Raw genomic sequence first — 13615 nt, forward strand, 5'->3', positions numbered from 1 at the left:
CACACAGAGATAGGCAGCTTTCTCTGAAAACCCTTTTTCTTTGTCCTCATTGCTGTATAAGAAAAGCATGATCATGTGACTATGCTGACCTGACAGGTACTTATAGAATGAAGCTTGCCATTTCTAGGTCTGACTCTGTCAAGGATTCTCTACAAGTCCCAGAACAATGTCCTTGTGCCACATCCAGAACGGAGGGATCCAATTGAGGAGCTAGAAGCTGCAAGGCACCATAAAAGAGACAAAGAGGAAATAAGGGTGCCAAAAGTTTCAATAAAATGTGCTTGCTTTACTTCATTCTTTTATTATTTGTTGGTCAATAATTTCACTGAGAAAAAAATTCATTTTATCAAAGCTATCACCAACATTTATGGTTGCTTGTGACAGGGGTTGGCATAACCTAATTAGAACACTAATACCAATAAGAGAGACAAAATGGGATACAATTTGGAAAAAGTAGGCTCTATGATCTTTCACAATCAGAAGGGCTATACGAGGACCTGTCACTCTTGAGACTAGGAGGACTTCATACAGATAATGTACAGAGCTACATATGGCTTTTTCTCCATAAAATTATCTATCTTGTGCTTTTATGGTCAGTCTGTTGATGACAATGTACTTTGAGGATTTTTTTAGAATAAATAAAATATAATTAAATAAATAAAAAGAAAAATCAAATGGAATAAATTATTATCCTATAGTTATATTAGCTCAACTCATTAAATATATATGTTTCACTAGGGACATAATGGATGGATGTTAACCAAGCTGTAATATAAACAACAGTAATATTTAAATTTTTTGTTACCTACTGAACAAAGAACATCTAAATTGATATAAGGTATGTAAAGCATATTAATGATGAATATCATTTAGTCTAAGGTAGACAAAAATATTTTCATCTCAAGCCCTACCCAATAAAATTGCTAATGAGATATTTTAAACATTTCATTTTATATTGCAGAAAGCAGTATGCAGATTCTCCTTACAGCACATCCACATTGAACTTATGCTTGTCAAGTGCTCAATAGATACATGAGGTGTGGAAATATTGTGGGTGTCCTACTCTATACACTACAGGATCTCCAAAATTCAGATTCATATTTTCAGATTTATCATTTACATACTATTACAGAGATTTAAAATTTAGTAAGATTCTTCTCCCTGCCTGCCTCCAATCTCGGAGTTTCACTTCTCAGGCTTACTGATTTGGATCATGACTATCTCTATTGCCACTATCATTCAAATCACTGTTTAGACAGATGCTTCATACTTTTGTACTCTGCCATTCATCTTCCATTGTTTATAGCTTAAACACATCCTGAATGTGAACTCTTGTTCACATTGAGAGTAAACTCTTGCTTCTCAACTATTATAGAATTATTTAAAATTTTACGTATTCTATTGAGTGTATTACTAAAAACTTTGTAAAGATTTGCTCCGTGTCCATTCATTCATACTTCCCCACTTCATCTAATTACTGTGTACACTGAAAGAACTGGTCTCCTAGATATGGTAAGGTGAATTAAATTGATATATCCATAAGGAAAAGGATATAAGAATATAAGGATATGAGGATATAAGGGTATAATTTTAAATGTTTATAATACAATTAGAAATAATAGCAGCTTAGGAAAGTGGTTGTAACAGGTCCTGTTCTAGCATCTGTTACCTGAGTAGACACAGATAGTGGATGAGGTGTTTGGTACCAGGAATAAATTCTTTCCTACTCAGTAGCTTTATATCCCATCAGATGGCTGTTGTACTCTGGACATCAGTCCCAGTCACACATGTTTCAGTAGATCTTGCTATTGTGGTCATTGTTGAGGTTAGTAGACATTACAGCAGGGTATAACTATTGATTGCTTTTCTTTTTTGATAGCTTAGATAGATACTTCTGGTAGTATGAAATCTAGTCCTTAGGGAATAGGCTTCCAGTTCCATTTCTCCAAGTCCTGTGTCTGAAGTATATGGTAACATCAACAATAATGTCTTATCTTTCATTTCTCAGAGGAAACCTAGATGAATGACAGCAACTTGGATTGTTTGGGGGCACTCTCAAACTCCTTCTTCAAAATCCTGAAAGAATGATCCCCATACTTGGCACTGTGCCTTTGTCAGATAATCTATGGCTTTTCCAGGGAGCATTATCAATGTGAATTGAATAAGTTCATTTCAACTGCATATGTGTGAAAACATTTACACTTATATACACAATTTTAAATACACACAAAATATGATTTTCTATGGAATTTTCACTCATCCTTAGGCTTATTTATTCTCACTTTCTCTTCTTGCTGTTCTGCCCTTCCTCCTGCTTCCTGAGCTGAATCTCTGAGCATCTATTTTTCCATCTATCCTTTCATAGCTCCAGAGTCATACCTGTCCCATCTCCAGAGTTGATTCTTCCCCCTTCCCCATAGTCCTTGCTTACTTTTTGGTATCTGGAATTACTCCGGGTGGTACACTCAAATCTAAAGATTCAGAGCTGGGATTCACAAATAAGACAGTCCATACAGAGTTTGACTACCTGAGTCTGGGTTATCACATTCATTGTCTTTTGTAGTTTCATCTACTGACCTGTAAATTTTATTTTTATTCATATTTCAGTAGTATCCCATTGTATATTTGAACTACATTTCCATCACTCATTCATCTGTTGAAAAATATTAAAGTTTTTCCTGTCCTAGCTACTGTGAATAAATTGGTGATGAACATGGCCATGTAAATATCTGTGGAGTACGATGCCTTGATGCCTTCTGCTCTTGCTGGTTTATGTACTGTATACTTTCTAACTGCATTCTAAAAATATATCCTTATACCACATATTAAGTGTAGCTTTTTTTGCTGATTAAAGTTTATTTTTGCATCAGATAGAGAAAATTGTAGAAAGAAACTAATGGTTAAAAATATAAAGAATAATTGATCACAAAGTGCCCAGCCCCAAGTGATATACCACAGCACATCACCTACAGCTAAAGATCAGAAAACATTAAGGAAATAGGATGCATACATGTTGTAAGAGCCAGAAGACTAAACCATCTTCTCTAAGTTTTTCATTTACAAAATGGGGTAGGGAAGCCACACCCATGAAATCTCATCAATACAGATGTCTAAACAAGATCAACACAGTGGTTTTGTCAATATTGAGAAGGGAACTCTCACTTTTTGAATCAATGATCAATGAGTTCCATGTTCAGTGAGAGACTCTACTTCTAAATGTAAGATAAAATATAACTTAGGAGACACCTGAGTTCAACATCTAGCTTTCAAATGCATACACGCATACACAAACACACCACACACACACACACACATACACACACACACAAAGTAAAACTTTAAGAATACTACAAGGTCTACTTAGCTGATCACAAGTTCTGAGGTCAAAAGATCCTACTGCTATGCTTTGCTTTCCACGCAGGTGGTAGGAATAGAACTGCGGGTCCTAGCAGTAAGCACTTTACTGATTGAGCCATTCCTCCCATTTTCTCAAGTCTTGGTAATGTTTCAGGTAAAATGACAGTTGACTATTGGTAATGAAAAAGAAAGTGGGAGTTGGGAAGGCCTAAAGAAATGCTCTGTGCCTTTTCCTTGGTCATAGTAGTGTATGTTTTGGAGATTCCTAGAAACCATACATTGAACAGTTTTGCATGCATGTTTGTGTATGTATGTACGTTTGGTTTCTATATGTGTTATATTTCAATAAAAATATAATAAAAGGAGCTTTCTTTGTACTTTTTTTACTCTCTCAACACAGCGCATTATCTTCCTGCTTAGCTTCACTGCCAAATGTTTTCAAGGAATAATCAATGGCTGGTTTTTGTTGTTGTTGTTGTTGTTTGTTTGTTTTTCTTTCTACTCCTTCCCAGCCCATTACAATCTAGCTTTTGCCTTCCTGCTCTGGAATTGCTTTTTTGAAAATAACAAGTGACCTCCTAATTGCTAATTGTCTGTCTCCAGGGCACATTGTACTTGACCTCTCCAAGGCATCTGACACTGCTGACCACCTCTTATTTGTAATCCACTCTCCTCTGACCCATCCTCATTCTTTTACTTTCTCTTAGCTCATTTCAATTAAGTCTTCATTGACATCCCCAAACATTGGTGTTTTTTGGATCTTCTGGCTCTTCTGGCTGGCTATAAATCAGAACTAAAACCTTCCTGCCTAAAGATATAGTTTTCATATTTCAAAGCACGTTGTTAGTTTAGTTTAGTTCAGTTTAGTTTAATTTAGTTTAGTTTAGTTTTGTTTGGGTTTAGTTTTTAAACTACAAATTATTTTCCTATTGTGTAAAATCAGCAGATTTTACACTCATATAAATCCATGTTTCTGGCATTGAAACACTAGGAAAAATTTGATAATTTTTGAAGAAGTAACAATTTTCCAAAGTGAAATATTTGTATGTTTTTAATAGAAAACAAGTCCCACTCAGGTAAATTCACCAAACCAACTTGGAAGTCCAAAGACACTTGAGTATCTTGCCAGAAGTACAGTTCTTTAGAGCTGTGTTGCCTAGCACTATAGAAAATCATCCAGGAAACTCATCTAAACTCTTCTGCTCCACATCAGGGAAAACAATGCTACTGGAATTAGATAGGGCTAATAAGGTACATTCAAAATAGTCCATACTCTATGTAAAACAAAAGAAACCAAAGCCCAGTATGGAGATGTTGGGTTGCAATACAACCCCATCCCTAGGTACAGGTGAATGAATGGTCATTTTTTTAGTGTGAGATAGAAAGATGGTTTTAGTTGGCCATATGCCAGGAGAAGACAAACATCTGAGAATATTTAGGCAGCACAAACTATCTTGAAAATCTTTTGAAAATGAAAAACCATTTTCTTATATACAGTTCTTATATACACTGTCTATGAGAGATGCCATTTTGGAGGTCATCATCATCATTATAATTATTAATGTATGCTCTATGTGTGTGTGTGTGTTTTCCATTTAGTTAAAGTTTGACATTAATATATATAATACTGGGTAGAGTCATATCTACCTGTGACTATTAAACTGAACCACAGATAACAGTATTGTGCTACATGTGTAGGTTAGAAAGAAAATAGAGCAAATGCTTGAAAGAAACTGTAAATGGTTTTTGAAATAGAACTTAGATTTATTGGCAGTAAACTAAGAATGAAAGGACCAGAGACATGTAGTATTGAAAAAAAGATAGTGAAAGAAAGGAAAAAAAAGAAGAAAAGAAATGATGACTGAGCAAGAGAAGGCATGCTATGCTAAAAGCATGGGCTTTAGAGATTCATATATGATGAGTCAATCCATTCAGATTTGAGTTTGTGACTGTGTTGTTGAAGCTTAGCAGAATTCAGAGTGCTTAAAGTTTAGAAGATAAGCAACTACAAGCAAGTGGCACTATGTTTGAAGACACTTTTTCAAAACAAACATCAGAAACAAGTTATTTATTTTTCTTGTTTTTATACGACTTATCTCTGCTGTTGATTAATGCATTTGTACTTTTGGGGCCATAGTTGTTAAGAGTGCAATGAAAGTACTTGGTGCTACCAAAGTATAAACACTGGTTAAAAACAACAACAACAACAACAACATCAACAACCCCAAAATTTTTTAACCAAATCACATCTAGTACAAAAATAGTTCATTGATTGATGAATAGGTAAACAGTAGCAACATGTGGATGCAGTATATACCTTTTACAATATGTTTTATACATGTACGACTTACCAAAACAGATTATGAAGTAGAGTGGGGAGAAATTATCATATTGTTGTAACATGCAAGACACAAGGTGAGACTAATTAATATAAACTAATAATTAATAACACAGGAGCTGTTCATGAGCCCCCATTACATTTTGTGTAATCTTTACCACAATCTGGAAACAGATAGTGAGAAAGCAATAATAAGTGCCCTTAATATTTTAACACCTATTGTTTGTTAATTTTGATTTGAACTTAGAATGAACTTTCTCCAATAATTTTTATTAGAAAATGTAGTACAGAGAATTCAATTAGTTTTCAGGTAAAAAACAAACAAACAGAAACAGACTTTATTTTTTTAATGTTACATGCCCATTATTTACAGGATGTAGTTCCTTATTGGCATTTCTGGGCATCTCAGTTCTTCCCTTTTCTTTAGATAGGCAGTTACAACAAAATGCATGTACGACGTGCTCGTCTATGCACATGAGCTCACATATGTATATATATGTATATATATGTAGCTCTTAGAGAGTTTGGGGGAAGAAAGGGAAGGGAGAAGTTGTATAATAATATGATAACCTTGAAAAATAAAGTAAGTAGCTAATAAAGAAGAACACAATTTTAATCAGAAAAACACACCAAAATAAAATAAAATAAAATATTTTCACTTAAAAATACTGAAAGATGCTGTAAAGTTGCTTTATTTGAGCACTTGGTGTTCAAGATTCAAATTTCCTTCTCCTACACTCAGTGCAGATATGGATGCCATGTCACTTATGTGTCTGTGCGTGACAGAAAAGAGCTATGTCTATGCTCAGTGTTGTGACCTATGAAAATCTGAATAATTAGTAGCTTAATGTTCCCTGAAAAAAAAAAGCCAGCCTAAAATAATCACCAGTTTGGTGGCAAGCAGGCCCAGACTGGCTCCCAGGACAGGAAGCATGCTGTAGAATAAAAGAACCCCAAGTAGGTCCACAGGCCCTGGGTGGGAGTGAGCCTGAGACAGTTGGCCACTTAGCCAAGCTGAGTGAGGAATGAACCCAAGACAACCATAAGACTGGCACAATGGGGCCTAGATCCCTGTTCCTGAGAAGAACACTACTGCACTGGCCTGAGGTTTGGGGAGATGCAAATCATGCTCGAGAGGACCCCTTCCTGTCACTATAGTGCATGAGCAGAGTAAAGCACTCCTGATACCACTCCTATTTCACCTCCTCTTAGGATTCTATTAATGTTTCTCCAGTCATAGGAGACAGTGACTTATTGACACCTTTGTTTCTTCATTATTTCTGTTGGGATTAATTTCATTTTTTTCACCTATTTATGATACCTTGTTATTAGGATTGTGTACATGAGTGCATACTGCACTCATTACCTGTCTCATCTGAAAGAATGAGACATCTTAATTTCAGGAAGCCCAGTCCCTTAACAGAAACTTATGATAATATTTGAGGAATACATCTCTGAAGACATTTCAACACTAACTAAGCACAAACTGACATTCTTGAAAAAAAAATCTGTGTTAATAGAATTTTAGTTCAGACTTTGGTTGACTAGAGAGTGATACTTCTATTGCAAAAATAATTTAGAAAACTCTCCTCAGTGTGGACAACTAGCCAGAATTCTTATTTTTTCCACTATGTTTAGGGTTAGGAGGCTGTATAGATGGATGTTAAGGGTCACTCTAGGTTTTCTTGTGGGTAAATTTCTTGTGAGTGAAGTTTCCTACTACTCACTTATTATCAGCATACAGATCTTCTTCCCAAAGTCACTTGCCAACTCTTAAGACTGAACTGGGTACCCTATCACTCCACTGAAACTCTGGAGAGATGAGCTTAGATTTTCTGAAACAGATGATTGGTCTCTTCAAACTTAACCTGTTTGTAAACAGAAGCTATTGAGTAGATTGGTGAATTGAAGCCAAAAAAATGCTGAAAAGACCACAACAGATCTCGCTTAATAGGATTATTCCGGGGGGAGGCGGGGAGGGGAGAGAGAGAGAGAGAGAGAGAGAGAGAGAGAGAGAGAGAGAGAGAGAGAGAGAGAGAAGGCCCTGATGTCTGAGACATTTGAAGGAGCATAGCACATGTACATAAAGAAAATCCACAATTTTAGTGACTGTGAAAATGTGTTACTTTTGGAGGCTAGTAATGACAATGGTGGCTGGTACTAGGTAACAGGTAGCTGGTTCTTGGTTTACCAACAGAAGCTAATAGTGCAGCCTGCCCCACAGACATGTAGTGAGAATTAAAAGATAATAAAAATAAAAGAAACACAGTCACGGTCTCAAGACCAAGTCTGAGAAATGGAGATAGAAGTTCTCTTAATACCCTTACCTTTCCATTTACTCCTCTGCCATCATTGCCCATGGGAGTAGACTGTAACTACTAGGGGTTTCTATACTATAACACTATGGCTAATTCAGATGTGCAGATGTGTTATTCATGCAATGAAATTTTCTCAGTGCCAAACTCACTAATCCCACAAGAATGCAAGCCAGATAAGAAGCCAGGTGCTCCTCCAAAGCAACATTTCTGACCAAGTGTCAGTGGTTACTGTGAGTATAAGAGTATAAGGCGTGTGTGTGTGTGTGTGTGTGTGTGTGTGTGTGTGTGTTACTTACTTCTTGATCCTCCTTTGGGAAATATTTATTCTCCCTGCCAAGGTTACCAAGGTTAATAACTCCATGATAATTAGAAACTATCCAGGAGTGAGGGTATGTCTATGTCTCAGCAAAATGGTAAATGCTGGGATCTGACAGCTGTTAAAGATATTCAAAAGAACTCTGAAAACATGAGTTCAAAAATGTATAACTTCTCAAATATTAAAAATATAAGGATGGAATATGAAATGTACAAGGAGCGTAACAGATCAAAAAGAACAGAGGCAGCTATGAACCAGAAAGATACTAGGGAAGGAGATAAAGAGATTTAGGGAAAGGTACCACCTGGCTAAGGTTTTGTATGTGCTTACAGTGGCAGGAAGACTCCTTGATTCCAGGTCAGCCTGAGACAGAGGGCGTTCTGGTTCAGGCCCAGGCATGGTAGGAATGGTAATTTTAGGTCAGGACTGGGTTCCAGCCAGCTATCTTATTGTCTGTGTTTATCAAAGGCTGGCAAATCCTGAATATTTTTTCATTGTTGAAAAAATGTGCTGCTGTCTCTAAGAATAAAGGGGCTAGGGTAGTGGGATCCTGATTCATGGGAATGCAGGACAATGACTGAATTGATATGTAATTAAAAGACCATGCTTTTGCTCTGCAAGGAATGAACTATCCAGAGAGCTTTTAGAATAGCAAAAGAAACTGTCTTAAGCAGAACATACAGAAAACAATCTGGAAAGCTGTTGAGCAGAACATAGGCTGTCAGCTTGTAAACCAGGAGTTGACTTTATGGTATTTGTTTCACTTCTCTCAGACTCCCCCATCTCAGGAATCTTAAGTTTAACAGTATACTAAGTGAAGGGCTCTAACAGGCCTAAGCATGACAATTGAGGTGCCAGAACACCTTGCCCTCTCCTCTTTCCTCTCTCATGTTAAATCATTAGATTCCCTATTTAGCCATTTTCACATTCCTAAATCTGGCCATTAAGAACTATTCCCTCACTTGGCCACTTCATGGTTTGTGACTCATTTAGAGCCTGAACTTTAAGGTTCATTCAGAACCTATCCTAGCTCTTCCTAACATGGACAGAACCTTGTCCTTTTTCTCTTTAAAAGTCACCTTTAAAATATATATATTTATTTATTTTTATTGAATATTTTATTTATTTACATTTCAGATTTTATCCCCTTTCCTCATTTCCCGCCCCCTCCAAAATTCCCTATTCAATCCTTCCTCCTCCTGCTTCTATGAGGGTGTACCCCTCCCATCCACCCACTCCCACCTCCCCACCCTCTAGTTCCCCCACACTGGGACATCCAGCCTTCATGGGACCAAGGACGTTTCTGCCCAATTCAGATTCAGCAGCCTTGCTTCTCTGTCTTGCTTAATAGAGAATATTTTTGTGTTGGAAATTAGTGTTTGGGTGTGCTCTGTGCCTAGCCAGGCGATCTGGGAGGGACCAGCCCACAGTACTTAGGTATCTTCACTTAGTTTAAAAAGGCACCATAACTCTGACAAATGTGAACTATTTCATCTGTGAAGATTAAAAAACAAAATGGCAATTCTGATATGGTTTCAGAAAGTTAAAAAAAAACCTTCAGAAAGTTCAGAAAACAAAGATGATTTTGATTTGGATAACTTTTTTGTCTCAAAATTATTTATTAAGTTAAAAAACCCTCCTTCTGAAATTAGAAAAACATAAATATCTATTGTAACTTAGGTTTTGTCACCTAAACTTTTGCTAGAGATTTATGCTTTATTAATCAAAATCCAATTTTGTCAAATATTTCAGCTTTTTCCCTGTGAATTTCACATCTTATGGCATGCATTTTAATTACTTGAGTGTAAATTGAGTGAAATTTGGAATATTTTCATCTTTATACTAATTGAACTTTGGCTGAGTATTTTCTCTATAAATCTTTACTTAAACTTAGAGTTAACAGGACAGCTCACTTCATGGAATTAAAATCTATCAGTGTCATTTCCAAAGCCAAAGAGCTAATACTTAATTTGGATTTGTTGGTTTTCTCCATACTTTAAAGTGTTTCCTTCAAGATTCTGTAATCTGTCTTTTAAAGTGTTTAATTGTATCTTTATTTCACTGATTACCATGCTTCAGAAGATTTAAAAAACACATTCACATTCATGTAATTTTGTAAAACGTGTTTTATACTTTTTCCCCTTTTTTGTTATTGTGACATATTCTCATTACTTTTCTGTTTGTTTCAAGTGTAGTAATTTTACTACTTTTGTAGATAATTCTGGCTTTCAATATCTTAGAACTCATTTTGAACTTTGGAGTTGTTTTGGAAACAGCAGTTGGTCCATTTTCAAGTCTTTTGATGGCTTGATAGGAAAACAAACTGGCCAGGGTCTGAATTTTCTGTGGGCAAATATATACTTACACTTTATAACAGTAATTCTGTCTTTGATTTATCATATTTTGTTTTTAGTGGTTAAGCTTGATATCTCTGCAATTCTATGTTGAGCTAAAGGCAAAATGGATAGTCTTCGCAACAGCTTCTCAAATGTGTTTCAAATCAGCTCGCAGCTGCACCTCTCCATTAAGCAGATCTTCCCAGTTTATATTATTTATTCAAAAGCTCATTATTTTGCATTTACCTGTAGTGAACTATATTTGCCATGCATTAGTGTAGATACTTAGATATTCTCCATTTTGATGCATTCATTAGAATGTTGCTCTATGACTTACTTTTTCTAGTCATTTAAAAATGAACAGCAAAAAGGCAGGTAAACTCTATCTGACCCGGTTTATGTTTTTAAGACAGATAAATTATGAGGAAACTTAACAGTAGAAAAAGAAATAATTATGGAGTAAACTTGCTATCTTGCCCTTAACTTTTACATGAGTTCAACTCACTGTACATAACAATAATGGGAACTACCTAGAGGGTCTGAATGGAGCTAATAAGCATGCTCACATTCCCCCACCAATGTTTCACTGCCTCTGTGCTTCAGGTAAGGCATATTGATGGGTTACAGGGAATAGCTTTACAGGTATTAGAATTTCTTAAATAATGCTAACTGGAATAGTGTGAAGAGCAATGAAAATATAATTAACTGAATAAAATACAATTATTGCACATCATATAAATGAAAAGGCATTTATGAATTTAGAATTGATAATTCTAATTTATTCAGATAAATTGGTAAATACAATAGTAGAAATCTGTACCGTAAGTACTACAATCATGGTGAATTTTTACTATTGTATTCTAGTATAACCAAGGAACTAGAATTTCCTTAATCTTCCATATCAATGATCCTTCCTGACCAAGTTATTTCCTCAAGAAATACGAGTAGATTGACCAGGAAATTTTCTTAGGTTCATATATATCTAATGAACTTAAAATGTATTTCCTTTAAAATTGACTTGGAGACTATTTCTTAGGGCTAATGATTTAAATATTAGGAATTAAAAGTAAAGGAAATGTCTTAGATTTGCATTTTGATTTTTGGAAATAATCCCTGGAAATTAACAACAACAACAACAACAAAATGGAGACCAGAGAGATGGATGAGTGACTGAAGTGCTTTCTGCATAGATATAAGGACCAGAGTTCAGATCCTCAGTACCTAAACCAAAACACAACATGCAAGGAATGAACATCTCTATTCCAACGACTAGAGAAACAGGCAGAGGGGTCCCTTACTAACCACTTAGTCTTACTAAATCAGTGAGCTCTTGGTGCAGGAAAGGACACCATCATAAAAAATGTAAAGTGGAGAGTAGATAGATGAAGATAACACTCAGTGTCACCGCTGGTGTGTGAGCCCTCAACTGCGTGCAAACATGCACACACACACACACACACACACACACACACACGCCCACATTTACACACACACAGAGAAAGACAGAGAGACAGGGAATGAAGGAGGAGGGGGAGGGGAGATGGAGAGAGAGAGAGAGAGAGAGAGAGAGAGAGCGCAGGTCCTTGGTCCCCTGAAGGCTGGATGCCACAGTGTGTCGGGAATTCGAGTGTGGGGAGGTGGTAGTGGGTGGGTGGGGGTACATTCTCATAGAAGCAGGAGGAGGGGGGATCAGATAGGGAGTTTCTGCATGGGAGGGAAATGGGAAAAGGGGATAACATCTGAAATGTAAATAAAATATCCTATAAAAATTATTAAAGCAAAACAAAACAAACAAAACAAAACAAAAGCTTTGTGTTCATGCCCATCATATAATAGAGTTTCCTGGACCACTCTTAGTTGATAGGTTCTTCTTTTAGGCTACATAAACCACAGGTAAGTAGGAAAATGGTAATTTAAAAGAAAAAGAAACATTTATCAATTATAGCTTTGTATATGGAAGAGTTGGTATTCTCATGTCTCTCAATAAAGTTTCATCTTCCTTTCAGAGTAGTATGAGGCTGGACAGAAGATAAAGTTTCCTGCTTCATACTAGCTGGTGTTAGCATTTCCTGGATGATTGACGTATAGACTCTAGAAATTTATACCAATTCTGAGATATTAAGACATTTAGAAAGAATGATAGCTGAATTGTACTAAAACCTTGGTAGGAACCTGTCAGATGTCATGAATTGGAAGGGATTTTTAGAACAAAGGAACAGCTGTGTGTTGGGAGCCGACTCTGAGCAGAAAGCAGCTATCATCTTTGCAGCCATATTGAGCCATATACCCTGACAAGAGACTTGTTTTCAACAGCCCACAACAGCTGAGCACACTCTGATAATTATCTTGATCCTTTCAATCAAGGCCAGGCAGTGGTAGCACATGCCTTTAATCCCAGCACTTGAGAGACTCAAGGCGAGACTCAAGATGAGACTTGAGGAGAAATATAAAAGGAGAGACTTGAGAGAACAGGACAGACTCCGCCTCCAGAGCAGATTCAGCAGACTCTTGTCTCGTCTCCAGATCAGACTCCCTGTTTTGTCTCCATTCTTCCCATCTCCATCCCCTCTCTCTCTCTCTTGCTAGGCCCTGACCCGTGGACCGGAGCAGCAGAAAGGGCCGTTACAGCTGTCAATTACTAAAGTTTTATTTTTGTTGTTGTTTTCTACTGTGGAACTATATGTGGTTTAATTTTACTAAATCACATAGTTGCCCAATTGTGATTTAGGGGTTTACAACCCGTAGGAAGAACAGCAATATCAACTAAACAGAATCCCAGAGCTCCCAGGGACTAAACCTGGGACAGTTGTGTCAACTGTCTGTATATCATCTTCTTCTTACTTTGCCCATACCTGTCATAACTAACTTGTGAAGAGACAATGCTTAATTTGGCTCACGGATACAGAGGTGCAAGTTTATAATCAACTGATTCTGTTTTTTTAAGGTAGCA

At 36.5% G+C, this 13615-nt stretch overlaps 1 non-coding gene across 1 annotated transcript; it reads left to right on the forward strand.

Annotated features, from left to right (window-relative positions):
- Positions 1-6420: 6420 nt before the first annotated feature.
- LOC114619396 lies at positions 6421-6547 on the forward strand. The gene has a single exon (XR_003711142.1). It is a non-coding gene; the product is annotated as a small nucleolar RNA SNORA17 (small nucleolar RNA).
- The last annotated feature ends 7068 nt before the right edge of the window (positions 6548-13615 follow it).

Source organism: Grammomys surdaster, unplaced genomic scaffold, assembly GCF_004785775.1.
Source record: "Grammomys surdaster isolate TR1022 unplaced genomic scaffold, NIH_TR_1.0 62, whole genome shotgun sequence".
NCBI classification, from domain to species: Eukaryota; Metazoa; Chordata; class Mammalia; order Rodentia; family Muridae; genus Grammomys; species Grammomys surdaster.